Source organism: Pinus tabuliformis, chromosome 8, assembly GCF_031772625.1.
Source record: "Pinus tabuliformis cultivar Carrire ecotype Pingquan chromosome 8, CPIR1, whole genome shotgun sequence".
NCBI lineage: Eukaryota > Viridiplantae > Streptophyta > Pinopsida > Pinales > Pinaceae > Pinus > Pinus tabuliformis.
In genome coordinates, this window is record NC_142294.1 from 198330613 (window position 1) to 198348527 (window position 17915).

Here is a 17915-nt window from a genome sequence, read left to right on the forward strand (position 1 = left end):
GCCATCGGAGGGAAAATAGAGAACCAGTATTCCACCAAAAACTCTTTCGAAAGCCTAGTTGTGAGCACCATGATGAGTCGGTTAAATATGCGCAGCGCTTTTCTGGACACCAATACCTTCCTATCCAACTCGTATGATCGCATGATCCCGGACGAGAGCAAGAGCCCATTGGAGAGAGAGTAGGGAAGATCGAGAAGAATATGGTTCAGATTATATCCTGCGGGGACACTGATAAACTGAAGGCGAACTCCGGCCAGACCATCACCATTGGCGACCACCAAGTTTGTGTTGGGTTCCACGAGGACCCTGAGCCCGGCTACTGCGTCTGGGAATGACACACCGCGTCTATGAATGGCACAGTCACATCATGCTCTATGATGAGGAGAAGGGCTACACGGCAGAGTATATCTACGGGAATTTCTTTGAGAAGGCAACTGAGTTTAAGTGCAGAGCGGCTAAACCCCAGGAGAAGAAAGACAAGGAGAACGAGGCCTCCGGTGGAACTGTGGGCTTATGAAGGCTTATTGATATCGTCAACGAGATGAACACTCGAATTTTGTGCAGAAATATTGGCGCCGAGTCCTTCAAGTGAAGTTGCTCGGTGGTTAATCACCGGGGTTTTTGGGCTTAGGGTTTATGCGAACTTACTGGTAAGAAGCCCCCCCTTTAAAACAAAAAAATTATGTGCATTGGTTGGTTCTGGTAAGTCGGCTAATGCTTTATTACTTCGGGAAAAGTATTTTCTGTAATAACTCGTGGGTGGTAGTTGCAATATGAAGTCTTGAATTACTTTTGAGATAATTGTAGCATTTAAAGGGGATTTGTGCTTGTAAATGAGAAATGTCATGTGCTTGGGTTTGTTTCAGATGTGGAAATTATTCAGTTTTTTCTCATGGTCCCAAACAGGTCTTCAGGGTTTCTATGCCTTGTGCATGTTGTTGTTGGACACGGCAATTGCATCCAATTCTCCAAAAAATGTTGTTCTTTGTGAAATATAAAGGACCTTTTATTTGTGTGAAATCCAGGTATTGTAACCGCTGCTCTGATAAAATTTAAATATATTGTTTTGAAATTGCATGGTTGGTGGTGTGGATGCTATAATATGTATTCACTGTACCAAACTCTATAGCTATGCTGTCATAAGTAGAGAGCAGCTGAAATATTTCCATAAATTACATATTAGATAGGGATTTCAGCATGCTTCTTCTGTTAAGAGAAGATTATGGACAATAATTCACTTATTATCTCCATTGTAGTTTCTTTATGTTGCTTCTTTTAAAAATAGTTGGAACCTATATTGTCTTAATCAAGATGTATTATTCCTTATTAAATTTGTTATTGCATATAGATAAGGGAAGTGCTCTAGGCCCAGATCTTATTTTGCTATTGCACGTAGAGAGAGGAGGTAATCTAGGCCTATCTCGTGATAATGTGATGGTATTTTAATAAAATGAAGAATAGAACCATATCTTGGGAGGGATTAATTATTTATTTTACTTATCATATTTGAATAACAATAAACTACTCTAGGCTGGTCTAGGGATGATGTGATGGTATTTTAATAAGATGAATTACAGAGCCATATCTTGGTAGGGATGAATTAGGTATTTTACTTCATATTTAAATAATAATAAACTAACATAGATCCTCTTAAACAGGGGTGTATATTTGAATAACAATCAAGGTGTATATTTAAATAACAATTATAAATAAACTAGCATAGATCAATGTTAGCATGACAAGATATATTGTGTTATTAGTTGTTGAGAGGTAGGAATCTCAAGTTTTTGATCCTTAATAAATTGTGTATTATTTGTTGAGAGGTATGCATTTCAAATTTTTTATCCTTAATAAATTAATTTAACATTGATTTATTGGTTAGTTTTTCTCAAGGATAAAAAAAATAGCCTTGTTCAATATAATATAGTATATGCTAAAATTCAATTTGAGATGGTTCAGCATAAAATTTTATATACAAATATTCAATTCGAGATTTTTCCATGGAGCTTTAGGTGCAGTTTACTTTGCAGTTTTACAATGTAAAACTATTTTTTTGGGTGGGTATTTTCTAATGTAAAGTTGATTCCAGAGGGAGTTCTTCACGTTTGTTGTTTATTTCTGTAATAACAATTATGTCTGTCTTTGTTTGTGTTGAATTGAGAAAATATCCTTCTTTGAGCTACGAGAAATATTTGGACTTGAGTTACGAACTTACCTTCTAAATCCAAGATGCAAAATTTCGCTGATGAACTCGTATTTATCCTGGAAGGTTTGATGGCTTATATCGTTAGTTTGGTTGAAACATATAAATAGCCCATTGTCCATGCATTGTGTGGTGATCTAACAAATAAAAGAATTTGTCATTTTGTTTCTTAGCTATAGCAATGATCTAATGCAATAAAACTTTTATTTAGAAGTCATTTTTCCAGATTCAAATAGAAGTGTTCATCTTTTATTTATTTAGGAGTGTATATATTAATGGGAAGGACTATCGTGTGTACATGGTTATGGTCATATGTACCATATTTATTTTCCAATTACTCACTTTCCATGAGATGCATCTAATAATAAGTTGGTACCAACATTAGTGCCATGTCAGCTGAGTTGTGGTCTCATTGTAAAAATGTGGGAGTTTACTATTACTGGCCCAGGTTGGGCTCCCAGGAAAAATAATAGAATTCTCATCCATATACCCAGAAGTGCAGTTCTGATATGAATAGATTTTAGCAAAAAATTGGGGAAATCAGTCCCTGACTTGGCCAAAAAAGAAGGGGTGTTATGGTAAGGAGAAAAGAAAAATTTAACCCTGTAATCATATCATCTAAATTTAATTTAAAGCACTCGCCTAATAATGGTATCATAATAGAATAGAAATCATGATCAGGTCTTGTTTCTAGCATTATTTTCCTTCCAAAATTTAACTCACTTCTTTTGTGGACCCCAAGGTTCATCATTCAGATTCACAGAGCTACTTTGAATCTACTGAGGGTTAAAATGGAACTATTTTTTATTTTTGTGTGTGCCTGTGTAATTGAAGTTGAACATAATTTCAAGGGTCATCTTTATTCTTCCATGGAATTTACTATAGGTGCCGCGCTTTCTGTTATATGTAATAGGATGTTTCCCTAAAAGGTTTCCCATGTTGAATAGGATCTATGTTGTGCACAAATGAAAATCTAAGGTTCCACAAATCAAAATTTAATGCACTCCAAGTGCTATGCTTTTTCTGATTTTGATGCCCAACTGACTTATCTTAGGATTTATGTGTGCAATGCAATTCTAGGGTTCTGTACATTGCAGTTTATGCTCCACGTGCTTTGCAATTTTTGTGCCTCCTAGAATATTACATTCTCGATTCTCTACACTCTGACCTTATTGCCCCGGACACCCATTAACGACAGCAACAACGACAACCGAAGAAGAAAAGTATTATGAAGTTGAGGTTGAAGATACATAGGACGAATCAGATTCTGATGTTGGGGGAGATAATGAAAACCAGCAAGTAAAGGGCAAGGGATTGAGGTGGGCTGATGTAGACAACAATGGATTGGATAAGGCACAAAAAAGGCTCATAGAAGCTCTGCCTGCAAAGTTGTTTGGAAGGAGCAAGGCCTTGATGAAACATATAATTTGTTTATCAGAAGAGGATGATCCATCTGAATTAATCATGAAGTGGGTGAGAATAATGAAGCCCAAAAGAGTAGATTGGCTTGCAGTCCTCAAACAGATGGAGGAACAGAACCTCAACCATCGCCTCTTCTTCAAGGTCAGTGGATTTTCAATTATTATAGATGTGCTTCTTAAATATAGATGGACTGAGTAAATTATTAACCAAGCTGATCTGTATGACATTTTCTTTTCAGTCCACTAATGCCTTAACTACTCTGCAATTTATGCCATACGAAGCTTCTTGGCAGTGTTATCAGACTCTTCGCAGTCCAAGTGGAGTCGCGAGTTTGACTATGTTTTTAGAGGAAACTGAGTCTAATTAGCTGAATCTGAATCAATCCCGACTTATTCTTTAAAATTTAACTCATAAATATCACCCAAACTCACTGTTACCACTCAAATTATTACCTAGGAGGAAAAGTCCTAACCTCAATGGGACAACGTAGACGCATAATAGGCAAGCCAGTCACTGTCACCTTGAAGGCCTTGCCCTACCAAGGAGACTGTCTATCCCAGGGGGAATCGGCATGATCAATTTAAACATAGATTGTTGGGAGAGAAATTGGAAAATACTAGCGTGAATTGACTACTCTTATGCTTAACTCAATCAAATCGATTCATTCGTCAAAGATGTGAGATCTTGCAAGTAAATTGTTGAATTAATCCCAAAAGGAGAAGTGAATGTCACATTATACTTTTTATGCTATTATTAATGTTGAGATCAAGTGTGAAATACCCCGAAGTGAATGCTTAAATGGTTACAAACAAGTAGATTAATGTTGACAACAAGTGTGAAGTAATCCCAAAGTGATGCTTAAATGATTACAAAATGTAGATTAATGTTGAGAACAATTGTGAAGCATCCCAAGTGATGCATAATTTGTTATAAAATTAGATTGATTCGAGTCACAAGGTAATGCTAAATCTAAAACCCCTGTTTAGATAGAAACCATTCACATATGGAAAGTGCAACAAGTAATCCATAAAGTCCAATTTTAAATACCATTCAAAAATTGCAACTAAAGACCATAAGCATAATGTTATTCATATTTTGTGATAAATCATTTTTTCTTCACGTATTACTCCTTAAGAGAGTGATCTTATTCACAAAAATGCAGCAAATTTGAGTCATATCCAATATCTCTAGAACCAGTGGGTATTGACACGCTCAAATAGCGCTTATCAAAGTGTTAGGTTGTAAGCAGTTGTTGTTATCAATTTGAAACATTGTCTTGGTACGTGTGTATGATCACAATATAAGCAATGACATATATTTCAAGGTATGGCATATATGAGTGTTATCATAAGAAATAGTGATTGCAAATGAATGAAAACAAAAAAAACTAAAATGCTATACAAATAATTCCAATTGAAGTATTACTCTCTTGATTCTACCTTAAACTGAATCTTCCCTTAAATAGTATAGCCTTAAGAAAATATTCCAACCATTAAACTGTCAACTGAAAATTTTGAATGAAGTCATTTGGCCCACTCCTTGTAATTTGTCTCAAAGTAAAAACATTCATTCCTTTTTTAGCAATATTAAACCGGATCTCATATAATCGTTGCAAGTGCAAGTCCTGTGATATGCTAAAGCAAGGTCTATTATTGCTAGTATTTAAGATATTTGCCATTAGCAAAACCTAAACCATAACGTCCTCTTATTGGAGCGAGACTCACCTTCTTGAAAGCTTATATTAGTTGGAAAAACAATGGCAATCCTTGCAAAAAACCTAGTCATCGATAAAAGAGACATAGCGCTAAAACCTCACATTGAATTTGCCCCTTAATTGCATTCTCCCAAATGTTTTTCAACTAAGCTTGTAGAGGAACTGTCACAATTCCAACCGTGACTTTAGCAAGTGAATCCTCTTTTCTATTTATAACATTAAAAGTAAAACCTGATTAATAAAATAATATTTCTTTACAAAATACCCTGGTATCCTCCTTTTTTCCCTTTGAGTGAATAAAATAGGCCCGCAATGCCACTTTTCATCTCCATAAGGAAATAGCTAGCCTTTAAATCTGTAGAGAAGACGTCAACATTGTGTCCTTATCCCAAAACACCTCAAAAGGTGACATATGCCTTTAAATATGTGACATTGGATTAAATAATGTGTCCTCTTTAGTTGGTGGTCTACACTCATATAAGCTATATTCTTCTCTTCTAGAAACTTTCTAGTTTTGTCTCTCAACATTCTCGTAGATGTTTTCTTCCAAATTGTAGGATATAATTTTAGGTTTAATTTCCAGTGTGCCCATAAAATTTAAATCAACACTGGAATGATTGGAGGACCACCATCCAATGTTGCTATTGCACTTGTAAGGTTGGGAGGTAGACTAGAATTTATGGGTAAAGTAGGTGATGATCCCACTAGTTATCAAATGGTTCTCACAATGGACAAGGAACATGTCCAAACTCGTGGTGTTAAATTTGATCCTTAGGCATCCATAGCAGTTTCCTACATGAAGGTAACCCGTCACAAAGGAAAATTAGGAATGGAATGTGTCAAACCATGTGTAAAAGATGGTTTTCACATTTCTGATATTAACATCGACATACTGAAAGAGGTATTCTTATGGTCATCCACAGAAAATGTATACTTCTAACTTCTTCTTTTTTCGCAACATTTTACCTTTCCCATTTTTTATATTTTTTTGGTTTGGTCAAATTTTTCGATCACCTTACAGAAGTGGACTTCTCTGTAATCACTATGTGTTGAAAACCACAGGATGGAGTTAAACGCTCTTTATCTGTGACTAAATATTTGAACTTTTCACGTAGGCCAAGATGTTTCATTTCAATTCCATGGTTCTTCTTGAACAATCCATGCATGCCACTCTTCTTGCTGCAATCAAAATGTCAAAAGAATTTGGGGGACTTATATTTTTTGATGTAAACCTCCCTTTTCCACTTTGGAGGTCTCGATATGAGACAAGGAAACTTATCCAGAGTGCATGGAATGAGGCAAATGTCATTGAGGTAACCATGCAAGAATTGGAATTTTTTATTGGTATGTGTTTTGTTACTTTGTTTCCACAAACTAAAACATGACTACGAATGTTTTCTGTTTCACATAGATACATAGCTTATACAAAAATATAGACATCTAATAATATTTCATAAGCTAGGGCATTGCATTCAACCCTTATCTGACACCCAATTTTTGTAGGCACAGGACCAATCCAAAATGTTCTATGTTGTTTGTTCCTCATTTGGTTCTCTCTAGGACTGCAAAGTTACATAAACTGTGCATTGTCAGAGCAACATCCCGAAAAGAAGAAGCCACTCCAAATACACCAGTCACAGAGGTTCAAGAGGCTCCTCAAAAGCGTAGAATGAAAGGTAGTTGTTTTCTTGCATAAATGTTTCCTTTACTTGTGAGGAAAGTAGGAGTACGACTAGTCATTTCAAGTATTCTGTTTTTCTCCATGAGCGCATTGTAGGTTTTTTTTTCTTTTGTTGTAGTCATTGTCGAGGGCTTGTGGGATGCTGCAATGAATCACTACCTGCCTTTGTTACCCTTGACCTAATTCTTTCGGAATAGTAGGTAATGTTGTTTCAAGCTCAAAGAAGACATCCCGTGTTATCAAGAGGATTGTGAGGAGAAGAAAAAGTGAAGAGAAAACAACTTTAGCAGACATTAGTGGGAGCAATGTGCCTAAGAAGAGTAGGAGAAAGAAAATTGTTGAAAACAAAGAAGAAGAAAGTATGGAGTTGGAAGCAGATGGTGAGGAGGATGATCATAACTTTGAATATGATTGGCCTCCTTTGGTATGTTGTTTTGGCTTGGCACAGAATGAGTTTATTCCTACTATTAGGGTATCAGACAGACAAATGGATGACGATAAGTCTTCTACATGGAACAGCTTGCAATGGAGTCCTCCAGAATTTGTCAGGGCACTGGGAGGACCACCATCTAATGTTGTTATTGCACTTGTAAGGTTGGGAGGTAGAGTAGCATTTATGGGTAAAGTAGGTGATGATCCCACTGGTTATCAAATGGTTCTCACAATGAACAAGGAACATGTCCAAACTCATGGTGTTAAATTTGATCCTTATGCATCCACAACAGTTTCCTACATGAAGGTAACCCGTCGGGAAGGAAAATTAGGAATGGAATGTGTCAAACCATGTGCAGAAGATGGTTTTCACATTTCTGATATTAACATCGACATACTGAAAGAGGTACTCTTATAGTCATCCACACAAAATGTATACTTCTAACTTCTTCTTTTTTCGCAACATTTTCCTTATCTCATGTGCTTGATTAGTTTCCCCTTTTATATATTTTACCTTTCCCATTTTTTATATTTTTTGGTTTGGTCCAATTTTTCGATCATCTTACAAAAGCAGACTGCTTTGTAATCACTATGTGTTGATAACCACATGCTGGAGTTAAATGCTCTTCATCTGTGACTAAATATTTAAACTTTTCACGCATGCCAAGATGTTTCATTTCAATTCCATGGTTCTTCTTGAAGAATCCATGCATGCCACTCTTCTTGCTACAATCAAAATGCCAAAAGAATTTGGGGAAGTTATATTTTTTTACGTAAACCTCCCTTTGCCACTTTGGAGGTCTCGAGATTAGACAAGGAAACTTATCCAGAGTGCATGGAATGAGGCAAATGTCATTGAGGTAACCATGCAAGAATTGGAATTTTCGATTGATGAGGATTATTTTGAGCGAAATAGGAATTACAAGCCTCAATACTATGCACTTTCATATGAACAGTCAGTCGGAGAAAGAAAAAGGCAACGATGATGGAGGTGTTATCGTTACACTGTTGGGTTGTCTTATATTCTTTCCGCGTAGTTGATAGGGGGTTTGAAGGGCACCCGTAACCCCAATTTATGGGGTCCGGAGCAGCGCCCCGGAAAATTTTGGTTTTGGACCATATGTTAGGTTGGGCGGACCCACCTATGGTTTTGTGCATGATTTTCTCACATGTTTTTTTGGACGCAATGGTTTTCGGTCCCTGGTATTGGACGCGATGGTTTTTGGCCATGGTATTGGATGCTTCGGCATGTATAAATATGTATTGTAACATTGAAAGGAGCATAATGAAAAATCAAGCTGGTAGTCCCGATTTTGGGATCCAGGGAAAAATCTCCGTGCATATGTGTTTTATGGGTTATGCTCTCGCATTGTTTATTTTCTTTGTTTAAGAATTCATATGTAGGTAATTTCTGTACAGGGTTAAAACCTACATACACAAGAGAGGAAATTGCACCGTTATGGCACGATAACATGAAGATTTTGTTTGTCACTAATGGCACCTTCCGCATACACTACTACACACCTACATTTGAGGGTGCAGTAATAGGAACAAAAGATGTTTTGGTCACGCCATTCACGTGTGATAGGACTGGTTCGGGTGATGCTATTGTAGCAGGTAGTCATTGAATGCAGTCACATTGCTCAAGGATCTATCTGAAGTGTTCTTATACTTCTAATAGAAGGATGATATGTCAATGCAGAGTTCAACATTGTTAGTAACTGTGTATGTCTTGCAGGCATTGTAAGAAAGTTGACTTCACAACCGGAGCTATATGATGATCAAGTGCTATTGGAGAAGCAATAAAGATTTGCTATTTGTGCTGGGACTATCACACAATGGACAATTGGTGCTATCTGGGGATTCCTAGCTGAAAGCGCAACATGGAATCTAAAGGAGCAAGTATATGTACCTTCCTTGTGGCAAGCTATTTAGAGGTTTAGCATAGCTCCATTGACGCTGCAAGGTAATGTATTATTGTATTAAGGTACATTTTGTCTCACTGGGCACTACATCATGAACTTTGCCTTTCAGGTTCTTCTCATGGGCATTGCTTTTGAGCATTCGATATTGAGCTGTGGCACATATTTTAAGAGACAAATTTATGGATTCTCACAATTCCTGTCAATTCCCTCTATATCCTTTTTCATTTTAAGATGTTTGATATTATAAGTTTGTATATTTTGTTTCCATGTTATTTCTTTAGTCATAAATTAAACAATGAGTTATGTAACACATAAGAATCCGCTACTATCAGTCATCTGTAATTATAATGTTCTTCGAGGTACATTCCTTTTCTTAGATTTCAACAAGTGTGCTAGATTTGTGCATGATGTTTTTAGTCATTCTACAATTATTTCACTTTTTGTAAAATTAGGTTTCAATGTGTAGGCAATAGCATTAATGGAGTCTCTATAGTTATCTTATTGAAAATGCATTGTATTTAGTTTGTTAAAACACTAGAGAAAAGCAAATCTGTTACGAGACTTGGTTGGGTCTGAGGTGCTAGGTTTTCCAAATCGACTTGTTAGAACTCAATGAGTCAAATTTGTGCTTGTTTTTCTAGTGATTTTGTAACTATTGGGTCTTAGGGCATGGCCTATCCCAATCAGACCCAGCTGGGTCTGCCAAGTTGACTCACCCAGACATACCAAGTCAAATTTGTGCGTAACCAATTTTTGACTGCATTCTGACTGTTAACTTGTGGACTTGCGCAACTTATTTTACTGATGCACAACACCAAGCAATGAAGGATGTTGGTGTTATTGTCTGCTTGAATGTAGCTCGTATTATCAACGAACCCACAGCTGCAGCAATAGCTTATGGCTTGGACGAGAAGGGTTGAGAGGAAAAGATTGTTGTTTTTGATCTTGGTAGTGGCATGTTTGATGTCAGCGTTCTGACTATTGACAACAGAGTTTTTGAGGTTTTAGCTACAAATGGTCATACCCATCTTGGAGGTTATCTGTCTAAACTCTGTCTGGCAGTTTTACATTACGAATTTGAATACGTGCACAGTGGTTATCATTGACTTTTTTTTTTGGATTTCAAGCTTTGAACTTACTAGGATATACACTAATATGGAGGTGAGGACTTTGACCAAAGTATAATGGAATATTTCATCAAATTGATCAAGAAAAATCACAGAAAGGATATAAGTAAGGATAGGTTACGGCTTAGAATTTATACATAACCCAATAAGGAGGGTTAATAGTCGGCAAACCATCGACAACCTCCATCCAAGGTTATAAATGCGTTTCATTGGAAAATAATTTTTTTTTATTTTTTAAATATAAATATGTGTTAGGTATTGTAGTTATCTATTTTTCATAATTCGTTAGGTATTTTAGTTATCTAATTTTTATAATTTGTTTTGAAATAAAATATTAATTCGTGCAATTATATTATTAAAGGTCATTGTCCACATTATTCTCTACCTTTTTTAGGTAATGATGCTCATCCATTTATATTACCATGTCAATAATGTACTTATTTGACGAGATCATTCTCCATTTTCTTAAATTAATGACGTTCATTTACTTGTATCACCACTTTAGTGGTTGAGTTATTTGACATATCATTCTTTACCATTTTAAATTAATGATGTTGATACATTTATATTACCACTTCAATTTGTTTGAAAAGATGGGTAGATTTTTCAATTAAAATGTTAATATTAGTAATATTAAAATATATAAAGCAATTAAATGAAAACAAAGAGTAAATGGTCCAACCTCCTAATCAAATTATATAGATAAAAAAAATTTATTTGAAATAATGAAAAAGGGTAGACTAGACCTCAACACATCACCTCCAATTGACAAACAAAAACACATATCTAATCACACTACTACATGTAGGGGGGTTTTAAGACAATATTTAACACAATATTTGAGTCAATTGCCTTAACTTAAGACAAAAAGAAACTTGTGTATTGTCTTAAATATTGTCTTTTAGTGGGTGTCTCAAAATATAATGTCTCAAAAATTTGTCTCTATAAATACAATATAGAACACATATTATTATTGTCTCTATAAAGACAAGAACTATTGTCTATTAAGAGACAATTTCATTTGTCTTTGTAGAGACACTTTCATTTTTGTCTCTTTGGAGACAATTTTATTTTTGTCCTTTTAGAGACAATAGTTGAGATTAAAAACATATTGTCTCTATAGGGACTATATGTCTATAATTCAAACTATTGTCTCTCAAGAGACAATATAAAAAAATATTTAAAAAATAAATAATTAAAATCATTTTGAATAGTTCCCAAATAGTGATTTTAATTACCTTAAATCTTTGTTGTTTATGGATACCAACATAATAAAAAATAAATAAATCCATTATTTTTAATGCTAACAGCAAAGTAATTTTAAATCTAAATGAAAAAACAATTCTCGAAAGCAACATTGAAAATAATAAGGCAACACACTTATATTTTTTGGAAATGCATTCACGTCATTTGAACATGCAGGATCCTTATTTGGAACTTCATTTTAAGACATATTATGAGTCAAAAAAGAAGTGTTCTAGATTTCTCTAGACTACAAGAGGGTTTACTCTGAAACATAGAAATCCAAAGCTTCAGTCACATTAAATGGTGGAAATTAAGTTCATATCCAATTGTTAAACCACACTTTCAATACCCTTGTATAATTGGAATTGGATTCCTTGATAACAAGGAATTGTAATAATGTATATGAATTTGAATTTACAATTGACTGGAAATTCTGTCTTCATGAAGGTTTTACAAAAGATGAAAGATTGACATGGGTCCTCGAAATATGATATAGATTAATTCTCAATCTATTGGTGACCTACATAATTATCTTCTCCACTAGTAGATTTTACAATTCGAGTTGGCTCCATCTCCTATTTGCAGCCTGAGAATTGCTACAATTCCTATCGAAATTGGTGGTTATATAGTTCCCAAGGAAGCTTCATATCCAATGAATCTAATTCTGGTAATGAACTATTACGATCAACTTCATAGCAAGCTGAAGTTGCAGAGAAGTATCCATCACTAGCTTTTTTCTAGGCAGTTAATCATTTCTTAGAGACACACCAAACCACCCATCCTTCTTCCTGTTAAGAACAAAATAATAAATTCCTGTAAAGCAAGTTTTATTCCATTGCTCAGCCATTTCCAAGGGTGCTACTTACTGAAATAAAATAAAATAAATGTAATGAGTATCTGAAATGGAAATGTGTGCACTCTTAGTATTTCTTCATTATCACTTGCCTTTCCTTGCCTAATGCCCCGGAGCACTTGCAAATGCAATAGAAGAGTCATTTTATTTTTTTTTATAATAAAAACCCCTACCATATTTATAATAATTAATAATTGAAATAAAATTAAAATTCTGCAAACTTATTAAACTGTCAATATAAAAATGGCTCGAAAAAATATCACGATACTCTTTAATATAGACATAAATTTTAATGATGATACCATCTCTATTTTTGGTTGGTAGCACTGTTTGTTCCCAATCAAAGCCAAAGAATTTCATGAATACTAGTGAAAATACTAGGTAAGTCTCAAACCCTTTTAAAATGAAAGTACATCACCTATTTTTCTCTAGAGTGGGATGGGAAGTATTTGAAATCTCTTATTAGAAGAGTGAACAAAATCTCTAACTAAAACTTGTAGAATCTCAATCAACATTAATACTCAGCAATCATATGGGATTTTTACCTAAATGAGGAGATAGGGGAGAGAGAAGTGAAGTCTTCCACCTAGCCAGATGACGTGAGATCAAGTGGTGATCGAACTGGAAAACATTAAACAAAGAAGAGGCAAGTTGGTTCAAAACATAATATGTCCTCCTTCCGAGCGAACTACTCAATTGGATGGTACTCTGGCTATTGCATTAAATCACAGAGAGAACTCTCCCACAAATACCATTACTTATTACAATAACGATTTGGGACGCATGAGAAAATGATTTCAATGAAGAGTGGTTGAGAAAAATGAATCTTCATTCAAAAGGGTTGGTAGTTTGCATTCCCCTCAAGTGTTTGTAGTGTTGAGTATCACCAATCTGGTCTACCGGCAATTGCCCCAAAAGGTACAAAGACACGTCGATAGATTTTTTAAATTGTTAAAATAATATGAGGAATGCATTTGTAAATGTTAATGTCATATATATTGACATATTTAAATTTTAGTGGTGTATAACTATTTAGTCTTATGTATTGTGGTCTTATGCATACAAGTGATGGCTTCAAGGTGGTTGCCCTCGGGTAACTAGTTTAGCATTCTACATGCCTCTTTTGAATGCAAATGCAATATAATATAAATATATAGATAAATAAAATATAGATGCTCCTGTGACACTCTACTTATGAAATTTTTTGGTAAATGGCACTCCCACTATGTTGCATGTTTTGGCGATGTATGTTGAAAGAAATTCAATAGAAGAGTGAATTAGAGATATGCCATAGGATCTGTACCTTTAAGTAATACAAATGGTATGGGTATGCTAAAGGATAAATCCTTTAATTATAGTGAAGGAAAAACATGATGACACAGTGCCCAATCAAGAATTTTAAGGAGCAATTTGCAGCAATTAATAAATCTGTCATATGGGAACATGCATCTTCGAAGCTACAAATATCCAAAAATAACATATGGTGGGAACAAAAGTAGTAGCTACAAACCCAAACGAAGTAGAAATATTTTCAGGAAATTAAGGAGACATTACTACACAAGGGTGTATATGCAAGGACTAAGATTTTAGGCCTCCTAACTCAATGTTGTGGAGAAAAACAAGTCTTTGTTTGGAAGCAGTTATCCTTATCGGCCAACTACTAAAATTTGAAATGGTTATTGAGGAATAATAGAGGCAGCTGTTAACATTTGAAATGGCTATTGAAGAATAATAGACGAAGATTTTCTCACACTCTATGTTTTCGTCTGAACATAAAAGTTATGTGGTAAGGCATTGTGAAAGCAACCAAGGTGAGGAAATCTTGATGGTAGTAATTCATGCGATAATGAATAGATAGTTTATAAATATGGGCAGTGAGCACCATGAACATCTGTGTCAGTAATAGTTGGATAAAGAGAATGGAAAAGCAAATTATAGCCATATATCATATGAATATCTGGCTTCGAGTGGCACGAAGAGTTAGTTATGCTACAAAAAAATATTGACAAATTGCCAACCCAAAATTCCAGGAGCAGTTTGTAGCAATTAATCAGTATATCATAGATGACGGATAAAGTAAAAAAAATAGACAAATTGCAAAATCAGAGTTCAAGGAGTAGTTGGGAGCAATTAATCACTCTATCACAGATGACTGTCTTTGACGGTTTCTGGGCTCAATTTTTCACTTTCCTCCTCATGATTATTGTTATGAGAAAGCCGTGGGCTGGGATTAGGGCTACCATCAATGACGTGAGATGTGGAAGTGTGATGCAGGTCAGGCCTGTGATGTGTGCTAGGGTTAGGGTTAATGGTTGGAGTAGTGGGAATGTAATCGCATGGGTAGTCTAGTCCGGGAGTGAAGTGCGAGCTACGGTTAGCATTATTAGTTGGAGTAGTGGGAATGTAATCGCTTGGGTAGTCTCGCCCGGGAGTGAAATGCGAGCTAGTGTTAGGGTTAGGATTAAGTGGAGTAGCGATGGTAGTGTAATTGCGTGGAGTATTAAATGCGATACTGCCATTCTTACTTGCCCACACAAGGAACAAAGTCCTATTTCAGGGAGCATGCAGATTATACAAATAATTACTCCTCTTGTTCTCTATGCATGTTGAAATAATAATTTCAACTACACGTTTATTTGATTTGCGATGCGATCTATCGCATATCGCAAATCACAAACTCACCCTGTCACCCTTCGTTATGTGCTGTGTGTTCTGGCGATTGCGATATGATTTTGTGATGCTATAATTATCGCATATCGCAGATCGCACTAATGTGTGTGTGCTCCATTTTTGTGTTCCGCCAAATGCGATTTTGGGATGCGATCAAATCGCAGATCACAAATCGCACCAACATAATAATGTTCCATCTTTCCTCCCGCAGTTTGTGATTCTGCGATGCGATCAAATTGAAGTCAACGGTTGAAGTAGAGGCTTGTAGCAAATGAATTTGACGTGAAGTAAAAGTTTCTTTACCGCCAGTTTTGTCAGTAAAACAGTAAATGTAATTTACTGTGGGTTGGTAAGTTTTGGTAAGGATTTTAATTTTATTTCAGCGGGAGTATGGGCACAAGTAAAAGTTGGTAAAACCATTTAATTTTTGTTGTTTCTTTTACAGAAGCATGGAAAGTGGAAACATGAAGTAATTCCTTTTGGTTGTCATATATATGTAACGTTTTTTTTGTTTTGACTATGAGAATTGTAATGCACAACAGTGCGAAGTAAAAATAGAACGCAACAGTGTGAGAAAAATTGATGTGTAATTTCCACACAGTAGTGTGTTGATCTCTTTATCAGAGATAGAAGTTTTTTTTTAATGCAGTGTAAATCCTTTTAAAGGAGGGACAGAGTAATTTTTGTGTTGAACTCAAATGTTCCTGGTATAATCCCTCTGTGAGAGAGGAAGGACCATATTTTGTAACAACAATTTTTATTAATGAATATGAGTCTATGGTGTGTGAAAACTCTGTCTGATGCAAATAAATTTTAAGTTTCCGTTGTGTTAAAGATCATGTGTTTAAAACAGAGCATCCTTGTTCTATTCAAGCTATTTGTTTTTGTAATTTTACTAGAAAAATTCCCAACAGTGGTATCAGAGCATTGTTCTCTGGTCTTTTGAGTTTAAAATCACCTGAAATTTCTAACAACTGGTATCAAAGCTGGTCCAGGCTCTTTGAAGGTGTCAAAGAAGATGAAGGAAGTTTCCTTTTGTTGCAGCAACTTCCCAAGCAGTGTGAAGTCCTAGGAAAAAGAATCCAAGGTATTCCTCAAGCCAGTTATTTAAATACTTGACTGTATATTTGAGGCATAGTTAAGAGTGCAAGAATGGCTAGCACCAGCACCAACAATGGCATGGGTATGAAGCTCCCACTATTTGATGGCAAAAACTATGACTATTGGGCAATAACAATGAAAGCCTTGTTTGCTTCCCAAGACTTATGGGAAATAGTTGAAGATGGTTTTGAACAACCAGTAGATGAAAATGAGTTTAATAATCTAACTCAAGGAGAGAAGGATCTATTAAAGAGCTACAAGAAGAAGGACTCAAAATCCCTCTTCTTCTTGTATCAAGCAGTGCATGGAAGAGTGTTTCCAAGGTTAGCAACAGCTAAGACATCCAAAGAAGCTTGGCAAACTCTTAAAACAACCTATCAAGGCATGGAGAGAGTGAAGAAAGCAAAACTACAGTTGCTGAGGAAAGATTTTGAGAATCTGTGCATGAAGGAGTCAGACAATATTGACTCATTCTTCACACATGTAATTGTTCTGGTCACACAGATAAGGACTCATGGAGAAACTCTTGAAGAAAGGAGGATTGTGGAGAAAATATTGAGAGTCCTACCTTCAAGATTCCATGTGATTGTCACCACCATAGAAGAGACAAAGGATCTCTCAAACTTTTCAGTTGATGAACTTCATGCATCACTGATCACACATGAGGAGAGGTTGAGTAGAAATGAAAACTCATCTCTAGAGCAAGCCTTCAAGACCCAGATGTCCTTTGGAAGAGGAAGAGGTCAAGGCAGAGGAAACAAGAGAGGAAGAGGCAGAAGCCAAAACAAAGGTGGAAGAAATAGTCCAGCAAATGCTCAAGGAAGAGGCAGCAATCCAAATCATAACCAAGGTCAAGGCAGTAGCCAACAAAGTGGACAACATCATGCTCAAGGACAAAGGTATGAAAAATCCAATGTCCAATGTTATTATTGTAAAAAATATGGGCATTATGCGAAGAAGCAGCATGATGTGAATAACAGATCTAGTGCAAATATCACTAGGGAAAATATCAGCCAAGATAATGTATTGTTAGCTTGTAACATGGCTGAAAAAAATAGTGAAGACATATGGTTTCTAGACTCCGGTTGCAGTAACCATATGACAGGAAACATAGCCCTGTTTTCTGCTCTAGATCAAAGTGTGAAGTCACAAGTCACACTTGGGACTGATAGCAAAATGTCTGTTATGGGTAAAGGAGAAGTTAAAATATTTACAAAGAAAGGTGAAAGGAAAACCATAACAGATGTCTATTACGTTCCTGGAATGAAGTGTAACCTCTTGAGTATTGGACAACTTGCTCAAAAGGGTTACAATGTTTTCTTTGAAAATGATGTATGCACCATAATGGATAGAGCACCCAGCAAGCGATGCATTGGTGAAGTAAATATGACAAGGAACAAAATGTTCCCTCTTAGAATAAGAGCAAATTTGAAAAACAAAGAAGAAATTGTAGCAATTTCCCAAGATGCTTTCAAAAGTATGCCAAAGGATGAAAACTGGTTGTGGCACTTGAGATTTGGACATCTCAATTTTGGAGGTCTT

At 35.6% G+C, this 17915-nt stretch overlaps 1 pseudogene; it reads left to right on the forward strand.

Annotated features, from left to right (window-relative positions):
* Nucleotides 1–331: 331 nt before the first annotated feature.
* Nucleotides 332–9387, forward strand: LOC149234807 (fructokinase-like 1, chloroplastic; annotated as a pseudogene).
* Nucleotides 9388–17915: the final 8528 nt, after the last annotated feature.